The following is a 21,071-nucleotide window of genomic DNA, read 5'->3' as shown; positions in this document are numbered from 1 at the left end:
GGTGAGGCTAAGAGAGAGAGAGGGGTGAGGCTGAGAGAGAGAGAGAGAGAGAGGGGTGAGGCTGAGAGAGAGAGAGAGAGAGAGAGAGAGAGAGAGGGGGGGGGATGAGGCAGAGAGAGAGAGAGAGAGGGGGGATGAGGCAGAGAGAGAGAGAGAGAGAGAGGGGGGGGATGAGGCAGAGAGAGAGAGAGGGGGATGAGGCTGAGAGAGAGGGATGGGCAGAGAGAGAGGGATGGGCAGAGAGAGAGGGATGGGCAGAGAGAGAGGGATGAGGCAGAGAGAGAGGGATGAGGCAGAGAGAGAGGGATGAGGCAGAGAGAGAGGGATGAGGCAGAGAGAGAGGGATGAGGCAGAGAGAGAGGGATGAGGCAGAGAGAGAGAGAGGGATGAGGCAGAGAGAGAGAGGGATGAGGCAGAGAGAGAGAGAGAGGGATGGGCAGAGAGAGAGGGATGAGGCAGAGAGAGAGGGATGGGCAGAGAGAGAGGGATGGGCAGAGAGGGAGAGGGATGAGGCAGAGAGAGAGAGGGATGGGCAGAGAGAGAGAGGGATGGGCAGAGAGAGAGAGGGATGAGGCAGAGAGAGAGAGGGATGAGGCAGAGAGAGAGAGGGATGAGGCAGAGAGAGAGAGGGATGAGGCAGAGAGAGAGAGGGATGAGGCAGAGAGAGAGGGATGGGCAGAGAGAGAGGGATGGGCAGAGAGAGAGGGATGGGCAGAGAGAGAGGGATGAGGCAGAGAGAGAGGGATGAGGCAGAGAGAGAGAGGGATGAGGCAGAGAGAGAGAGAGAGAGAGAGAGAGGGATGAGGCAGAGAGAGAGGGATGGGCGGAGAGGGATGAGGCAGAGAGAGAGAGGGATGGGCAGAGAGAGAGAGGGATGGGCAGAGAGAGAGAGGGATGGGCAGAGAGAGAGAGGGATGGGCAGAGAGAGAGAGGGATGAGGCAGAGAGAGAGGGATGAGGCAGAGAGAGAGAGGGATGAGGCAGAGAGAGAGGGATGGGCAGAGAGAGAGAGAGGGATGAGGCAGAGAGAGAGAGGGATGAGGCAGAGAGAGAGAGGGATGAGGCAGAGAGAGAGAGGGATGGGCAGAGAGAGGGATGGGCAGAGAGAGAGGGATGGGCAGAGAGAGAGGGATGGGCAGAGAGAGAGGGATGGGCAGAGAGAGAGAGAGAGAGGGGTGAGGCTGAGAGAGAGAGATGGGGGGATGAGGCAGAGAGAGAGAGAGAGAGGGGGGATGAGGCAGAGAGAGAGAGAGAGAGAGAGAGGGGGATGAAGCTGAGAGAGAGGGATGGGCAGAGAGAGAGGGATGGGCAGAGAGAGAGGGATGGGCAGAGAGAGAGGGATGGGCAGAGAGAGGGATGAGGCAGAGAGAGGGATGAGGCAGAGAGAGAGGGATGAGGCAGAGAGAGAGGGATGAGGCAGAGAGAGGGATGAGGCAGAGAGAGGGATGAGGCAGAGAGAGGGATGAGGCAGAGAGAGAGGGATGAGGCAGAGAGAGAGGGATGAGGCAGAGAGAGAGGGATGAGGCAGAGAGAGAGAGGGATGAGGCAGAGAGAGAGAGGGATGAGGCAGAGAGAGAGAGAGGGATGGGCAGAGAGAGAGGGATGGGCGGAGAGGGATGAGGCAGAGAGAGAGGGATGGGCAGAGAGAGAGAGGGATGGGCAGAGAGAGAGAGGGATGAGGCAGAGAGAGAGAGGGATGGGCAGAGAGAGAGGGATGAGGCAGAGAGAGGGATGAGGCAGAGAGAGAGAGGGATGAGGCAGAGAGAGAGAGGGATGAGGCAGAGAGAGAGAGGGATGAGGCAGAGAGAGAGGGATGGGCAGAGAGAGAGAGAGAGGGATGAGGCAGAGAGAGAGAGAGGGATGAGGCAGAGAGAGAGAGGGATGGGCAGAGAGAGGGATGGGCAGAGAGAGAGGGATGGGCAGAGAGAGAGGGATGGGCAGAGAGAGAGAGGGATGGGCAGAGAGAGGGATGGGCAGAGAGGGATGGGCAGAGAGAGAGGGATGGGCAGAGAGAGAGGGATGGGCAGAGAGAGAGAGGGATGGGCAGAGAGAGAGGGATGGGCAGAGAGAGAGGGATGGGCAGAGAGAGAGAGGGATGAGCAGAGAGAGGGATGGGCAGAGAGAGAGGGATGGGCAGAGAGAGAGAGGGATGGGCAGAGAGAGGGATGGGCAGAGAGAGAGGGATGGGCAGAGAGAGAGAGGGATGAGCAGAGAGAGGGATAGGCAGAGAGAGAGGGATGAGGCAGAGAGAGAGAGGGATGGGCAGAGAGAGGGATGGGCAGAGAGAGAGGGATGGGCAGAGAGAGAGAGGGATGGGCAGAGAGAGGGATGGGCAGAGAGAGGGATGGGCAGAGAGAGAGGGATGGGCAGAGAGAGAGGGATGGGCAGAGAGAGAGGGATGGGCAGAGAGAGAGGGATGGGCAGAGAGAGAGAGGGATGGGCAGAGAGAGAGAGGGATGAGGCAGAGAGAGAGAGGGAGTGGCTGTGAGATCCCTAGCCCTGTCTGTATCTAAAGATAGGTCCATCTGTGTCCGTGTATGGTGCCAAGTACCTTATTGATCCGGGAGGTGCTCGCCTCTGCTGCTTCTTCCAGCAGCTCCCTGGCAGATCGTCCTTATCCTCCAGGCCTCACTGACTGCTGCTGGGGCACAGAGGAGGCTGGAGGAGACTGTGTGCAGCGACATTAGATCGGTGTCACTGGTCTGGCTGCTTTGAAATCTCCCGCCCACACCCCTTTCCAGGCACAGATTGGCGGCACAGGGGGTTGTGGGCGGGCACATGGGGAGGAGGTTAGTCCTGGTATGGATACAGCGGGAGCCGTGCGGGGGATGTGGACAGTGCTGCGAGTAGGGGTGTAACGGATCAAAAAACTCACGGATCGGATCGATCCTCGGATCAGGAGTCACGGATCGGATCATTTTCGGATCAGCGCAAAAAAAAAAAAATGTGTGTGTGTGTAATATATATATATATATATATATATATATATATATATATATATATATATATACACATATACACACACACACACACACACACATACATTTCACGGGTGGATTAAAGAGGAAGCAGGTGAGGCTGTTTGGGACTTGTTAAAAGTACAATCTTGATGTTTTTACAGCTATATATATATATATATATATATATATATATATATATATATACATATGTATATATATATATATATATACATATATATATATACATATATATATAATTATATATAGCTGTAAAAACATCAAGATTGTACTTTTAACAAGTCCCAAACAGCCTCACCTGCTTCCTCTTTAATCCACCCGTGAAATGTGCTCTCCCCTCCCCCCCTCCTCCTCTCACACTAGTGCTTCTCTGCTACTATTCCCTTTCCATGTCGGCTTGCCAGAGCCCAGTGCACAGCGTGTCACGCCTCCCCGGGGAGGCGGGGAGGCGTGTCACGCTGGGCTCTGGCAAGCAGACTGGGTGGAGCAAGATCGCTCCGGAGCTAGGCCGAAGCCGGGGACTTTCCTAGGCCTAGGCTCCGGAGCGCTCCGCGGATCGCGGGGTGTGCCGATCCGAACGGGGTGGCCCGTTCGGATCACGGATCGGTGACGATCCGTTACACCCCTAGCTGCGAGCGGGTCAGTGGGCGGCAGACGTAGGGGGCAATGAACGTGATCACAAGTTCGGATGCGGCACCTGCCTTTCCCACTAGCCGGGACAAGTCCCGGCAGGCTAAATTAGCCGGGACTAGGTCCTATTTCACGGGACTGTCCCGTTAAAAACGGGACAGTTGGCAAGTATGTAATAACATCACCTTACCTCCCCGTGTAACACATAATAATATCCCCCTCACCTCCCCATGTGTTGCACATAATAACTTCCCATGACCCGTCACATCCCCATTAGGCTGCACTCACACCTGAGCGTCGGTCATTCTGCGTTTTTTTCAGCGTTTTTTTCCGGCGTTTTGTCGCGCGTATTCATGCTTATTTGCGCGTTTGCATACAGCGTTGTCCGACGTTTTTGTACTTTGACGTTTTTTATTTTAGCCAATAGGAAAAACTATCATCTTTTCATCACTTGTTGCTATGTTGGTAGATTTTTTTAATCTTCTACATGGGCGACAAGTTCTATTGATTAAAGCGACGAAACGCCCGTAGCAAACGCCCGTTGTCGCGCAAGTCGCTTGAATCGAGCGTTTCCATTACTTTCTATGGGAAATGGAAACGCTCAAATACGCCCAAACCGCCCGATACGCGCGACAAAAAAGGGTCCGGAACTTTTTTTGGCTACAGGCGATGGGCGTCAGGCGCATCAGCGTTCAGATGTGAACCATCCCCATAGACTTTAATGTATTTTGGTCCCTCTGGCGTTTGTGAGCGTCGCGCTACAGGCGACAAAACGCCTAGGTGTGAATGGGCTTAGGGTGACCACATTTGCAAACTGCCATTCAGGGACACACCCCCTCTCTTACCATTCCCCCAAAAAAGATGAGGGGCGGGGGGGGGGGGGGGGTGAATGTAGTCTCGGGGTAGATGGGGAATTTGGCGGCGGGTTATTTGTCAGGTGAATGTGCCACTTGCCACCAGATGCAGTGCCGCTTGCCACCCATAGCCTGCCACCAGATGCAGTGCCGCTTGCCACCCATAGCCTGCCACCAGATGCAGTGCCGCTTGCCACTCATAGCCTGCCGTCTGCTGTCACTTCCTATGCATGAGCCACGTGCGTAGAAGGAAAGGAGTGGTGTCACTATCTGGAGAGTGAAGATCACACCAGTCCCTGCTGCTTACCGCCGAAAAAGGAGGAGGTGCCAAGGTGGGTGGGGACAGCAGTGCCACACTAGGCGCAGGCCTCGCTCCTGGTTTCACTGTCTGAGAGTAAATTGTCACTGGTTGCAAGACGCCAGGCAGCGCTGGCCCTAGCAACTAGTTCCGGAAATGTACTTATTAGTTAGTAGGGAGTGGCTGTGTCCTCTGTTTCATTCTGGGACATTGTATTGTCCCAGAATGAAGGTGCCCGGGACCCGGGACAGACATGTCAATTGCGGGACAGTCCCGGGCAAACCGGGACACGTGGGCACCCTAATCCCCATGTGTCACACATAATAAGGTTCCCTCATATTCCCATATGTCAAGCAAAATAATATCCCATTACCTCCCCGTGTGTCACACATAAGAATGTCCCCTCACCTCCCCATGTGTTACACATAATAACGTCCCCTCACATCCCCAAGTGTCACACATAATGATGTTTCCTCATATCCCCATGTGTCACACATAATAATGTCCCCTCACGTCTCCATGAGTCACACATAATAATGTAATGACGTTGGTACACTATTACATTGGCATTCACAGCGTTAGTTGCCCTGTGTTTTATGCACTTTTTATAGCAAGACTCATCTATACACATAATATCGTACCCTCGCCTCCCCACGTGTCACTCATAATAATGTCCCCTCATGTCACACATAATACCATCTCCTCACATCCCCAATGTGTCACACAATATTGTCTCATCACCCACCCATGTGTCACGCATACAGTCCCCCTTACCTCCCCATTTGTCACACATAATACAATCCCCCCCCCCCCATGTGTCACACATAACAATGTCCCCTCACCTCGCTATGCATCCCTTCTTCCCCCATAGGTTCCCAATCAGAATTTCAGCAGAAATAAATATTGTCGCTCACCTATGCAGGATTGTCACACCACATCCAGCTAACAAGATATATCGTTCTTATAATGGGACGGTATAAAATGAAGATGGGGTCCAATACTTACCGATCACCTGCTGTGCAGAATTATGGGAGGAATCTTTACTTGATGCACAGATCACATCATGGAGCCAGACCTGCCATTTAGAGAGCACATATAGTATGAGAGGAACACAGAGTATGTACCCTACACACAGGGATCTCTTATATATAATACAACCACTAGAAAGGTCTCTGAACTGTATATGATGTTATCTCTATAGGTCCCCCATATGAGTCTCTGTATAATAATCTGTATGCTGTATACCCTGCTATACAATGCCCTGTATACAGTACAGGATCTATGGTTCCCTCCTATGTCATTAATCTTTATATCATACTCTGTATATACCACAATATCTACATATCCCATACAATTTCCCTGAAAACCAGTCAGTATCTGGTGTGACCATCATTTGCCTCAAGCAGTGTAGCACATCTCCTTCCCATAGAGTTGATCAGGTTGTTGATTGTGGCCTGTGGAATGGTGGTCCATTCCTCTTCAATGGCTGTGCGAAGTTGCTGGATGTTGGCAGGAATTGGAACACGCTGTTGTATATGCCGATCCAGAGCATCCCAAACATGCTCAATGGGTGACATGTCCGGGAAGTATGCTGGCCATGCAAGAACTGGGATGTTTTCAGCTTCCAGGAATTGTGTACAGATCCTTGCAACATGGGGCCGTGCAGGGCTCTCTTAATGAGAGGGCACACCTGGGCACTGCCCAGGGGCCCCAGCTGCATGGGGGCCCCTGCCCTTTCCCCCAAAGCAGCTGGTCCTTGAGCCCGGGCTGCACCAAAATTTGGGCCGCCCCTCTACACCCCAGATACCCCCCCAGCACTCTGACCCCTCTACACCCCAGATACCCCCCCAGCACTCTGACCCCTCTACACCCCAGATATCCCCCCAGCACTCTGACCCCTCTACACCCCAGATATCACCCAGCACTCTGACCCCTCTACACCCCACATATCCCCCCAGCACTCTGACCCCTCTACACCCCACATATCCCCCCAGCACTCTGACCCCTCCACACCCCAGATATCCCCCCAGCGCTCTGACCCCTCTACACCCTAGATATCCCCTACCTCCTACCTACTTGATTTCTGTTTACCTGCACTGTCTCCATTGTAGGGGCCCCAGAGCATTACTTTGTCCAGGGGCCCATGATGTTATTAAGACGGCCCTGGGGCTGTGCATTATCATTCTGCAACATTAGGTGATAGTCGTGGATGAATGGCACAACAATGGGCCTCAGGGTCTCATCACGGTATCTCTGTGCATTCAAAATGCCATCAATAAATAACAATAAATGTTCATTGTCCATAGCATATGCCTGCCCATACCATAACCCCACCGCTACAATGGGCCACTCCATCCACAACGTTGACATCAGCAAACCGTTCACCCACACAATGCCATACGGGCTGTCTGCCATCTGCCCTGTATAGTAAAAACCGGGATTTATCAATGAAGAAAACACCTCTCCAAAGTGCCAGATGCCATCGATTGTGAGCATTTGCCCACTCAAGTCGGTTACAACGACGAACTGCAGTCAAGTCTAGACCCCGATGGGATCCCCCACCCTGCACAGACAGGCACACCAAATTTCCAAACTTTGTTTTTGAAATGTTATTGAGGGGATAAAACTCGGATGGGGAATAGGGGTACTATGGGATGCCCACTTGACTTTGAAACATCTTCAGAGACAACTTCTAATATTTACAGTACTACTGTATATACAGCTCCTTTCCTTACTCCAGCATGTGCTTGCAGAATCACCAGAGGTGTCTTTGTGTAAAAAACGGTAGCACTGTCCCATTACAGACATGGACTCAACGCCCCTATACTTGTAGGATGTGACACCACTAACACATTTAATGCACTTCACCCTGTGGTTACTGGTCCCAGCACCACCTCTCTAGGCCCTGCCAGTCCTCCTTTCACTAGCCCTCCTGGCTACTTCACCACAGTCCTCCTATCTGATGCTCCCAGTCCTCCAGACTGACGTTCCCCAGCCTTCCAGACTGACACTCACCAGTCCTCCCAGACTAACTCTCAGGAGCCCTCCCGAAGGATTCTCTCTTCTGCTGTCCTCACACTTGCTCCCATGCATCCAGGCAAGGATTCCTCTGTGTGTTGTGGTGGGTCCCTCCAGCACCCGAGCCCCAGGCCCGTGGTCACCCCCCCCCCTCAGACTAGGGGCTACCCTCAAGGGCCACAACCACCTCCTCAGCACTCTATCTAGATCTTCCACCTGACTGCCCCTGCTGGCATGACCCATGAGTATTTAAGAGGTGCTCTGCCCTGCTCTCCGACTCTGCTGGGGATTGGCTGGGGCTCTCGTCAATACTCCAAGCAGCTCCTCCTAAACTCCACCCTCTACTTCTGGAAGCTTCTCCAAGGTTCCAGAGAACGGGAGGAGTTACCAGAGGTGCTGCTTGATGAGTCATCCAGGCTCCCTGAGTCACTCATCCCTGACCAAGATTCAACCCAGCCTGGCTCTCAGCGGTTGCTACACCCATACAATGCTCGGTTTTCAATATGATCTCTATAGATCACCCATACAATAGCATACAATGTCCTGTGTACACTGATGTAGCACCCTGATGTTTAGGCAGGGCTGCTATAAAATGTAGTTGCCAGGCAATCGTTTCCTTGGTAAATTGTGAGATCAATTGATTTCCCCCTAATTCTGTAATTGCTGCACTTCTCTCTTCTTTCACTAGGTAGCATAATAACTGGTGATATTGGATAAGAAAAGGGCATAGCAAGGACAGATTATGAATGAATAGGGTGTCTCCGCCAATGGGTAGGGATTTTCTTGGTCCCTTGGCCTGCTTGGTGTTGTAATATTAATATAGATATGTAGGTATTGTAAAATATTGTGGTATATGTAAGGCACAGTATATATGTGTGACATACAGGGATTCAAGGTTAGACATCAAAAGGTGTTTGCTGACCAAATGGGTTAGTGGTAAAACACAGATCAAAGGAACAGCTGAAGACCCTTTTGATGTGTTAATCTTATCTAAGACTAGTTGTGTGAGATGGCCTAAAACTTCCTTACATAATTAGACTTGGGGAAGTTTCCATTCATTCAGAGAACCACTCCCTCGGGTGTGAGACCAGCATTTGAGGCAGTCAAGCTGGCATTCTGTTTTGTCTCTCTATGATGAATATTGCACAGGTCTAGGAAAAGATGGGATTCTGAAATACTCTGTTGGATCTTTGTATCGTCTGTGGACTTTGGACTTTGTATGTTATTGGAAGTTAATTAAATTTGCGTTCTCCGGAGAATCGGTGTGTTGCTGCGAAACAACTTAATTTATAGTCATCATACTAACATCTAAGATATCAATTATCTAACTGGACACAATATACCTACATCTAGATCACTACACTTGGAGCACCTATTTATTTGGGTGGAGTCAGGTGATCAGGGTTCTGTGCTACCCAGCGGCTGTCTGAGTGGACATGTGTTATGCTGCCCAGGCTGCTAGGCCGGAAGCCTGAGGCCTGTCTCGGGGATGTCTGGTTGCTTGGCTGCCTGAGGCCTATCCAGGAGCAAGAGAAGCAGCATAGGATTGGGACTGTGGGCTTGTAGTCCAACCAGAAGTAGCGGTTCCGCCGGCCGGGTAACCAGCTGGTAGAAGGGGCTGTCGCCAATAAGGGACTATCCACCTTGTTACCGGAGACCACTGTGAGTAAGCTGAGGACAGTACCAGAGCAGACATCTCACCAGCCGGGGACGGTGAAGAAGTGGGAAAACTTTAGCAACTGCCAAGTCAGGGACCCAGCGGGACAGCAGAGGTGACACTTGTGGAGCATCAGTGAGTGCCGAGCCAGGGACCTAGCGTGTCTGCAGGGGTGACGCTTGAAGAGTATCTGTGAGTGCCAAGCCAGGGACCCAGCAGGGAAGCGGGGGTAACACTTGAGGAGTATCTGTGAGTGCCAAGCCAGGGACCCAGCAGGGAAGCGGGGGTAACGCTTGAGAAGGATACTGAGTGCGAAAGTGGAAGAGTTCAGGGGATCCAGTGGCTATTGGATCCAAAGTCTAGTGAAAGACTGGAAGTTCGTTGAGTAAAGATTCATAGTGAGTGACTATGGAGTAAGGAGAACTGTTTGTGTTGCCAATAGTTGAATACAAATACTGTTAGTAACTGCTACAAGATTGTTGCCATATGAGACTTCGGTCCTACTTATACAGAGGCGGTGTCCGGCTGGAGGCCTTCACCTGTATTGCTGTCTACCTATAGAAGTCTCGGAGTCTGACAGTTATCATTGCATCTAACTAAGGGTGTCCTGGTCCTAACCCTCTCTCCCACAATTTTGCTCAAGAGACAATAAACCTCTTTGCATCCAAAAAGTGTCTTCTCTACACAGAAGGATGTCCGCTGTCCCTTATTCTGGAGGTCACCATTAGGCCTCAAGGGGCCCAGGACTTTGCTACACTATAATCTCTATAGATCTCCCATACAATGTCCTGTGTATACTAAAATCTCTATAGATCCCCCATACAGTGTCCTGCATATAGTATAACCTCTACAAATCCCCAAACAATGCCCAGTATATAGTATGATCTCTATACAGTAGATCCCCCATACAATGCCCGGTATACATTATGATATTTATAGATCCCCCAATCCAATGTCCTGTATATAGTATTGTAGCGCTACCCCCGGAGGAGCCGCTGATTGTTTTGGGATCAACGTATTAACCACTCGCCGACCTCCTCATGTAGATATACGTCAGCAGAATGGCACGGACAGGCACATCAACGTACCTGTACGTGCTCTGCTTGACGTGGGTGGGGGGTCCGATCGGGACCCCCCCCCCGCTACATGCGGCGGTTGGTAAGCCTCGGGGAGCGATCCGGGACGACGGCGCGGCTATTCGTTTATAGCCGCCCTGGAGCGATCGCTCCCCGGAGCTGAAGAACGGGGAGAGCCGTGTGTAAACACGGCTTCCCCGTGCTTCACTATGGCGGCGCATCGATCGAGTCATCCCTTTTAAAGGGGAGACTCGATCGATGATGTCAGTCCTACAGCCACACCCCCCTACAGTAGTAAACACACACTAAGTGAACACTAAATGTTACAGCGCCCCCTGTGTTTAACTCCCAAACTGCAACTGTCATTTTCACAATAAAGAATGCAATTTAAATGCATTTTTTGCTGTGAAAATGACAATGGTCCCAAAAATGTGTCAAAATTGTCCGAAGTGTCCGCCATAATGTCGCAGTCACGAAAAAAATCGCTGATCGCCGCCATTAGTAGTAAAAAAATAAAAAAATATAAAAATGCAATAAAACTATCCCCTATTTTGTAAACGCTATAAATTTTGCGCAAACCAACCGATAAATGATTATTGCTATTTTTTTTTACCAAAAATAGGTAGAAGAATACGTATCGGCCTAAACTGAGGGGAAAAAAAAAATTTATATATGTTTTTGGGGGATATTTATTAAAGCAAAAAGTAAAAAATATTGAATTTTTTTCAAAATTGTCGCTCTATTTTTGTTTATAGCGCAAAAAATAAAAACCGCAGAGGTCATCAAATACCACCAAAAGAAAGCTCTATTTGTGGGGAAAAAAGGACGCCAATTTTGTTTGGGAGCCACGTCGCACGACCGCGCAATTGTCTGTTAAAGCGACGCAGTCCCGAACTGTAAAAACCCCTTGGGTCTTTAGGCAGCATATTGGTCCGGGGCTTAAGTGTTTAAGTTACCCGGCAATGTGTCTAGGGGTGATAGCAGTGAGCCAAAACAGTGAGCAGACAGTGAATAAAGGTTTTTCCAATGCTTTATTTCCAGGCCAACACGCCAACATCAACATTAAGTGGGAAGAACAGGTTGATGAAGGAAAAGAAGAACCTTGCGGTATCAGGCCTGAATATTAGTTGAGCAGCCCTTGCTCAATAGAGTACCAAGTTATAACTCGTCGCCACTCTCAGACGGAGTGGGTAAAGTGCCCCCGGACAGACCCCTCTCACAAGCCTGGCAGCCGAAGTGTCACTTAGGATTTTCTGGGAGGAACAGATCTCTCTCACAGACCTGGCTCTAGGGGCCTCTGCCACAGGCCGATTACTTTAGGTGAGCTAGATGGATGAACAGAGCGAATCCTCCCAGTGGATTTTTAGCATAGGTTGACAGCAAAGCGTACCTGTCAGCATTCCGGTCACCAGATCCCCGAATCGGATGGTACTCAGCCTGAAATCCTCTCAATAGAACCAGGAACCCAGTAGATTTCTGGAGTCCCATTTTACCTCCGGATTAGGGTTTGGGTACTCTGCAATTTTGGCCTGGTGGGCCGCGCTGGCGGGGTCCATGGATGCGGGTGCCGCACCTGGAACCGGGACCCCGCAAAGATTTTAGAACACATGACACCTGTCCCAGATATACCCCTCCCCAGCATGCCTTGCGAGGAAGAAACTTCTCTAATTGGCTGCTGGGGAAAGCTTGCTCTGCCAGAACCCCTCTGGTGCCAACTGCTGGTCAGGGATGGTACCACATTCCTGGAGCACAGACTGACCCAGTGGACCTTTCTGGAACGACAGAAGTCACAATTTAAATAAAATTGTGAATGGGAGCAAAATAACTCTCCCATTCCCCACTAACTTCAGCGTAGTGCCCATACTGAAAGTAAGGGGGCGCTACAGTATATTCTCTATAAATCCCACATACAGTGCCCGGTATACAATGTGATCTTTAAAAATCCCCCATACAATGTCCTGTATGCAGTATAATCTCTATAAATTCCAATACAATGGCCAGTATACATTATGATCTCTATAGATTCCCCCCACACAATGTCCTGTATAATAGTATAATATCTATAAATCCCCCATACAATGCCCGGAATACAATATGATCTATATACATCTCCCATATAATGTCCTGTATGCAGTATAATCTTATAAATCCCCCCTAATAATGCCCAGAATACTGGGCATTATGATCTCTATAGATATCCTGTACAATGCCCTGTACACATTATGATCTCTATAGATCCCCCCATTCAATGTCCTGCATATAGTATAATCTCTATAAATCCCCCATACAATGCCCAGTATACATTATGATCTCTATAGATCCCCCATACAATGCCCAGTATACATTATAATCTCTATATATTCCCATACAATGCCCAGTATACATTATGATTTCTATAGATCCCCCATACAATGCCCAGTATACATTATGATCTCTATAGATCCCCATACAATGTCCAGTATACATTATGATTTTCTAGATCCCCATATAATGTCCTGTATATAGTATGATCTCTATAGATCCCCCATACAATGCCCAGTATACATTATGATCTCTATAGATATCCTGTACAATGCCCTGTACACATTATGATCTCTATAGATCCCCCCATTCAATGTCCTGCATATAGTATAATCTCTATAAATCCCCCATACAATGCCCAGTATACATTATGATCTCTATAGATCCCCATATAATGTCCAGTATACATTATGATTTCTATAGATCCCCCATACAATGCCCAGTATACATTATGATCTCTATATATTCCCATACAATGCCCAGTATACATTATGATTTCTATAGATCTCCCATACAATGCCCAGTATACATTATGATCTCTATAGATCCCCATACAATGTCCAGTATACATTATGATTTTCTAGATCCCCATATAATGTCCTGTATATAGTATGATCTCTATAGATCCCCCATACAATGCCCAGTATACATTATGATCTCTATAGATATCCTGTACAATGCCCTGTACACATTATGATCTCTATAGATCCCCCCATTCAATGTCCTGCATATAGTATAATCTCTATAAATCCCCCATACAATGCCCAGTATACATTATGATCTCTATAGATCCCCATATAATGTCCAGTATACATTATGATTTCTATAGATCCCCCATACAATGCCCAGTATACATTATGATCTCTATATATTCCCATACAATGCCCAGTATACATTATGATTTCTATAGATCCCCCATACAATGTCCAGTATACATTATGATTTCTATAGATCCCCATATAATGTCTAGTATACATTATGATCTCTATAGATCCCCATACAATGTCCAGTATACATTATGATCTCTATAGATCCCCATACAATGTCCAGTATACATTATGATTTTTCTAGATCCCCATATAATGTCCTGTATACATTATGATCTCTATAGATCCCCATACAATGCCCAGTATACATTATGATCTCTATAGATCCCCACACAATGCCCAGTATACATTATGATTTCTATAGATCCCCCATACAATGCCCAGTATACATTATGATCTCTATAGATCCCCATACAATGTCCAGTATACATTATGATTTCTATAGATCCCCATACAATGTCCAGTATACATTATGATCTCTATAGATCCCCATATAATGTCCAGTATACATTATGATTTCTATAGATCCCCCATACAATGCCCAGTATACATTATGATCTCTATATATTCCCATACAATGCCCAGTATACATTATGATTTCTATAGATCCCCCATACAATGCCCAGTATACATTATGATCTCTATAGATCCCCATACAATGTCCAGTATACATTATGATTTCTATAGATCCCCATATAATGTCTAGTATACATTATGATCTCTATAGATCCCCATACAATGTCCAGTATACATTATGATCTCTATAGATCCCCATACAATGTCCAGTATACATTATGATTTTTCTAGATCCCCATATAATGTCCTGTATACATTATGATCTCTATAGATCCCCATACAATGCCCAGTATACATTATGATCTCTATAGATCCCCACACAATGCCCAGTATACATTATGATTTCTATAGATCCCCCATACAATGCCCAGTATACATTATGATCTCTATAGATCCCCATACAATGTCCAGTATACATTATGATCTCTATAGATCCCCATACAATGTCCAGTATACAGTATGATTTTTCTAGATCCCCATATAATGTCCTGTATATAGTATGATCTCTATAGATTCCCATACAATGTCCAGTATACATTATGATTTCTATAGATCCCCCATACAATGCCCAGTATACATTATGATCTCTATAGATTCCCATACAATGTCCAGTATACATTATGATCTCTATAGATCCCCATACAATGTCTAGTATACATTATGATTTTTATAGATCCCCATATAATGTCCTGTATACATTATGATCTCTATAGATCCCCCATACAATGCCCAGTATACATTATAATCTCTATAGATCCCCATACAATGCCCAGTATACATTATAATCTCTATAGATCCCCCCATACAATGCCCAGTATACATTATGATCTCTATAGATTCCCATACAATGTCCAGTATACATTATGATGTCTATAGATCCCCATATAATGTCTAGTATACATTATGATCTCTATAGATCCCCATACAATGTCCAGTATACATTACGATTTCTATAGATCACAATATAATGTCATGTATATAGTATGATCTCTATAGATCCCCATACAATGTCCAGTATACATTATGATTTCTATAGATCCCCCATACAATGCCCAGTATACATTATGATCTCTATAGATCCCCATACAATGTCCAGTATACATTATGATCTCTATAGATCCCCATACAATGTCCAGTATACATTACGATTTCTATAGATCACAATATAATGTCATGTATATAGTATGATCTCTATAGCTCCTCCATACAATGCCCAGTATACATTATGATCTCTATAGATATCCTGTACAATGCCCTGTACACATTATGATCTCTATAGATCCCCCCATTCAATGTCCTGCATATAGTATAATCTCTATAAATCCCCCATACAATGCCCAGTATACATTATGATTTCTATAGATCCCCACACAATGTCTAGTATACATTATGATTTTTTGAGATCCCCCATATAATGTCCTGTATATAGTATGATCTCTATAGCTCCTCCACACAATGCCCAGTATACATTATGATCTCTATAGATCCCCATATAATGTCTAGTATACCTGATCTCTATAGATCCCCCCACACAATGTCTCTATGTCCTGAATATACTATAATCCATAAAGCTACATACCACTCTGTACATTGCACAGCACACGCGCTCTGTCCAGACATGGAAGTGTCCGGTTGTTAGGGACTCTGCACGGTTGCTGGGGACTGGAGGAGGAGGGGCTGGGTGTACAATGGCCTCCTGCTGGAGCTGCAGAAATTTCTAAAGACATTCCAATCTTTGCTGACCGCCCAGATTTACAGTCTGTACTTCCACATGTCACTGCTGGATGAAATCTACAGGGCAAAGGATCTTTTCAGACTATTTCACATTAAAATATTGTATTCTGAAAACATTAATGGTTATTATACCTTTGCCAGGGGTGTGTAAGGCTGACCATACACATTACACAATCAGATTGTACAATCCTCCTTATGGCCCACACACACGATCAGAAAATTGTACGAAAAATACCGCTTTGCAAGCGATTGTAAGATAATCTGGGCTAGATTCACATAGAATTGCCCTGGCGCAGCGTATCAGAGATACGCTACGCCGCCGTATCTTACCTGGCTCTAAGTCGAATCCAGGAAGATTTCGCGCCGTAAGTTACGGCGGCGTAGTGTATTTCTCGGCGCGTATTTCAAATTGGGCGGGTAGGGGGCGTGATTCATTTAAATGAAGCGCGTCCCCGCGCCAATTGAAATGCGCATGCTCCGTTTTGAAATTTCCCGCCGTGCTTTGCGCGAAATGAGGTCGCACCAACGTCATTTTTAGAACTTCGACGTGAGTTACGTCCTTTCCTATTCACGGACGACTTACGCATAAATTATTTTTTTTTAAATTCGACGCGGGAACGACGGCCATACTTTAACATGGCAAGTCTATCTATACGCCGCAAAATAGCAGCTTTGGGCCAGATTCTCATACATTAACGTTGCTCCTGGGCAGCGTAATGTATGTGCTGTACGCTACACCGCCGCAGGTTTACAGGTTTACATCCTGATTCTCAGAACACTTACCTGTAAACTTGCGGCGGTGTATCGTTAATTCGCTCGGCGCAAGCCCGCCAAATTCAAATGGGGCGGGCACCATTTAAATTAGGCGCGCTCCCACGCCGAGCGTACTGCGCATGCTCTGTCGGGTAAATTACCCGACGTGCATTACGCTAAATGACGTCGCCCCGACGTCATTTGCTTAGACGTTTACGTAAATGGCGTCCAGCGCCATTCACGGACGTCTTACGCAAACAACGTTTTTTTTTTTAAACTTCGACGTGGGAACGACGGCCATAGTTAACATTGGTTGCCCCTGCTAATAGCAGGGGCAACCTTACGCGTCGCGTACGCTACGGAAACAACGTAAATTCTCAGCGTCGGACGCGCGTAGGTTCGGGAATCTCGCGTACTTACCTCATTTGCATAGACGACGGGGAAAACGACGATGCGACACCTAGCGGCGGGAAAAAAAATTACTTTTAAGATCTGACAGCGTAACAGCCTTACGCATGTCAGATCTAATGGGTATCTATGCGCAACTGATTCTAAGAATCAGTCGCATAGATACCCGGGGCCAGATGAGGAGTTACGACGGCGCTAATGGTGTTGCGCCGTCGTAACGCCTTTGAGAATCTGGCCCTAAATCTATACGCCGGGAAAAGCCAACTAGCGACGACGTAAGAGAATGCGACAGACGCGCGTACATTCGTGGATCGACGGAAAAAGATAATTAGCATACCCGACGCGGAAAACGACGCAAACTCCACCCAGCGGGCGCCGAAGTATTGCACCTACGATCCGAAGGCGTACGAAGCCGTACGCCTGTCGGATCGAACCCAGATGCCTTTGTATCTTGGTTTGAGGATTCAAACTAAAGATACGACGCGGGAAATTTGAAAGTACGCCGGTGTGTCAGTAGATACGCCGGCGTACTCGCTTTGTGAATCTGCCCCTCTGAACCTTAACCACTTGCTTACTGGGCACTTAAACCCCCTTCCTGCCCAGACCAATTTTCAGCTTTCAGCGCTCTCGCTATTTGAACGCCAATTGTGCGGTCATGTAACGCTGTACCCAAATGACATTTTCATCGTTGTTTCCCCACAAATAGAGCTTTCTTTTTTTGGTATTTGATCACCTCTGCGTTTTTTATTATTTGTTAACCACTTCCCGCCCGGTCAATAACAGATTGACGTCCGGGAAGTGGTTCTGAAATCCTGACTGGACGTCTATTGATGTCCTGCAGGATTTCATGCCCGCGCACGCCCACTGACACCCTGCATCTCTGATCTCGGTAAAGAGCATCTGGCGGAGGCTCTTTACCACGTGATCAGCCGTGTCCAATCACGGCTGATCACGATGTAAACAGGAAGAGCCGTTGATGGCTCTTCCTCACTCGCGTCTGACAGAGGAGAGTAGAGGAGAGCCGATCGGCGGCTCTCCTGACCGGGGGGGTTTGCGCTGATTGTTTATCAGCACAGCCCCCCCTCAGGTCGCCACACTGGACCACCAAGGAAAGGGCAAAAAAAAAAAAAAAGGGGGCAATAAAAAAAAAAAAGTCAGTAAAAAAAAAAGATGCCAATCAGTGCCCACAAATGGGCACTGACTGGCAACATGGATCCATCAGTGCCACCCCACAGTGTCTATCAGTGCCATCCCACAGTGCCCATCCATGCCCAGTGCCCACCTATCAGTGCCCATCTGTGCCACCCATAAGTACCCATCAGTGCCACCCATACGTGCCGCCCATGAGTGCCCATCTGTGCCACCTATGAGTGCCCAGTGCCACCTATGAGTGCCCATCAGTGCCGCTTATGAGTGCCCATCAGTGCCGCATACCAGCGCCGCCAATCAGTGCCACCTCATCGGTGCCCATCAGTACTACCTCATCGATGTCCATCAGTGCCATCTCATCGGTGCCCATCAGTACCACCATATCAGTGCCCGTAATTGAAAGAGAAAACGTACTTATTTACAAAAAAATTGGCTTGGGCGGGAAGGTGCGTAAGTGCCCGGTATGGAAGTGGTTAAAAAAAAAAAAAATGAACATTTAAAAAAAAAAAAAATGTTTTATATTTTGTTATAAAATTTTGCAAACAGGTCATTTTTCTCTTTTATTGATGTACGCTGACGAGGGCAGCCTCATCAAAGTACATCAATGAAAGAGAAAAATTACCTGTTTTCAAAACTTTATACATTAGTGATGGGCACTAATATGCGGCACTGATAAGGCGGCACTAGTGGGCACTGAAAGGTGGCACAGTTGGGTGGCACTGAAGGGCATTGATAGGTGGCACAGTTGGGTGGCATGGATGGGTGGCACTGAAGGGCATTGATAGGTGGCACTGATGGGTGGCACTGATAGCTGCCACTGATGGGTGGTACTGATGGGCACTGATGGGTGGCAGTAATGGGCACTGGTAAGTGACACCGATAGGCAGCACTGCTTGATGGCACTTATTGGCACCACTGGGGGTCATTGATAGGTAGCACTCTTGGGCATTGATAGGTTGCACTGATTGGTGACACTAATATTCACTGGTGGGCACTGATTGATGGCACTGTGGGCACTGACAGGTGGCACTGGCAGGCAGTACTGGTTGGCACAGATGAGGTGCCTGTGCCTCTTCCGCTTCAGGACCGATGTCCCTTCAACAGAAGACGGCAATCAGCTTTTTTTTTTTCTCACGCTATCAGAGGAGAAAAAAAAAAATATTACCAAGCTTCTGTTTACATTAGGGTAACAGATTTTTAAAATGAAATCCGGGGATATATATATATATATATATATTTTTTGGCAAATAGTAAACTATTTTATGAGCATATTTTCCTCAAATGATATACAGTATGCAGTGTATGTGGAATGTGTTTATGGAATGATTGTATGATATATACGTTATTTCTCACATTTTGTCCATGAAGCTCAGCTTTACCAGTGCCAATCAATGCAGCCTGTTCAGTGCCAATCAGGTGCCCATCAATGCAGCCTGTTCAGTGCGGCTTTATACTAGACTTACTGATCCACTGCCACTGGATTCCAATCTAGCACTCAGTCAGTATCTTCCTCAAGCACCATCCCTGCTTCACCGCTGGGTCCCTAGCTTGGCACTCACAGATACTCTTAAAGCTTCACCCTTGCTAACAGGTCCCTGGCTTGGCCCTTCACAAGCGTTACCTCTGCTGTCCCTGACTTGGCACTTGCTGAAGCCTTCCCACTTCTTCACTGTCCCCAGCTGGCGAGAAGTCTGTTCTGGTACTAGCCTCAGCTTACTCACAGTGGTCTCCAGTAGAAAGATGGTTGGTTCCTTAGTGGCGACAGCTTTCCTTCTACCTCCGACTGTAACTGGTTTCCCCAGACGGAGGAACTGTTACTTCTGGTTGGACTGCAGTCCCAACCCTATGCTGCTCTTTTGCTTCTGGATAGGCCCTCAGATAGCATAGCAGCCAGATGTCCCCAGGATAGGCCTTAAAGGGTTTGTAAAGGAGTTTTTTTTTTATCTTAATAGCTTCCTTTACCTTAATGCAGTGCTGTTTTCATGTCCTCATTGTTCGTTTTTGCTCGCAAGTTGCTGTAATTCTTCTCTGATCTCCACACTTCCTGGTTGTCTGTTTCCTGATAACCACAGTACTGGGAGCTTTCTCTCTGTGGTCACTAATCAAGGAGGTGTGATTACTGTGTGTCTAAAACCACTCAGCACCAATCAGTTTCATTTTCCAAACCATCACTGCCCTGTATTGGCTCTGTGGCTCTGTACATAAGAGAGGCAGGAAACAACATGCAAAAACGAAACTAGAAACTACAGGTACATTATATGATTGATTTTTATCTATTTTTAATCGGTTTTAAAAGGAATCAGTTAACTATTATGTGTTTATACCCTGTAAACAGTAATTTCAGCAACAAATCTTTTTTTTATTTACAACTCCTTTAAGTTTATGGCCTCTAGCAGCCTGGGGCAATACGACACACGTCCACCCAGACAGCTGTCCAGGAACACAGAACCCTGATCACCTGACACCACCCAAATATATAGGTACTCCCAGCAGTCCAAGAGACCCAAGAAAATCCCTGCCCATTGGCTGAGACACCCCATTCATTCCTAATCTGTCCTTGCATTGCCCTTGTCTTATCTAATGCCACCAGATACTCGGCCATCTAGTGACAGAAGTGTCTATCAGATGCGAGTGAGGAAAAGCTGATGAGCAGGTCTTCCTGTTTACATTGTGATCAGCTGTGATTGGACACGGCTGATCACGTGGTAAAGAGCCTCTGCCAGAGGCTCTTTACCGAGATCGGTGTATCGGTGTCAGACTGACACACCGCACCACCGATCGCCGCGATGCGCGCCCCCACGAGCGCCTGGCAG

The 21,071-nt window shown here is 47.4% G+C and overlaps 1 protein-coding gene across 1 annotated transcript in view; it reads right to left on the bottom strand.

The window, feature by feature from the left end:
* The window catches only part of DNHD1 (dynein heavy chain domain 1), a 171,296-nt gene extending 155,363 nt beyond the window's left edge, over positions 1-15,933 (bottom strand). Inside the window, exons 1-2 of the mRNA XM_040339911.1 lie at positions 15,794-15,933; positions 5,765-5,834 (exon numbers count right to left, since the gene is read on the bottom strand). The gene's annotated coding sequence lies outside the window, so the exon portion shown is untranslated. The remainder of the gene's footprint in view (positions 1-5,764; positions 5,835-15,793) is intronic.
* Between the last annotated feature and the right edge of the window lie 5,138 nt (positions 15,934-21,071).

The sequence above is a fragment of the Rana temporaria genome, chromosome 2 (genome assembly GCF_905171775.1).
Source record: "Rana temporaria chromosome 2, aRanTem1.1, whole genome shotgun sequence".
NCBI classification, from domain to species: Eukaryota; Metazoa; Chordata; class Amphibia; order Anura; family Ranidae; genus Rana; species Rana temporaria.
The sequence above is the reverse complement of the archived record's forward strand: the minus strand, read 5'-3'. Positions and strand labels throughout refer to the sequence as shown.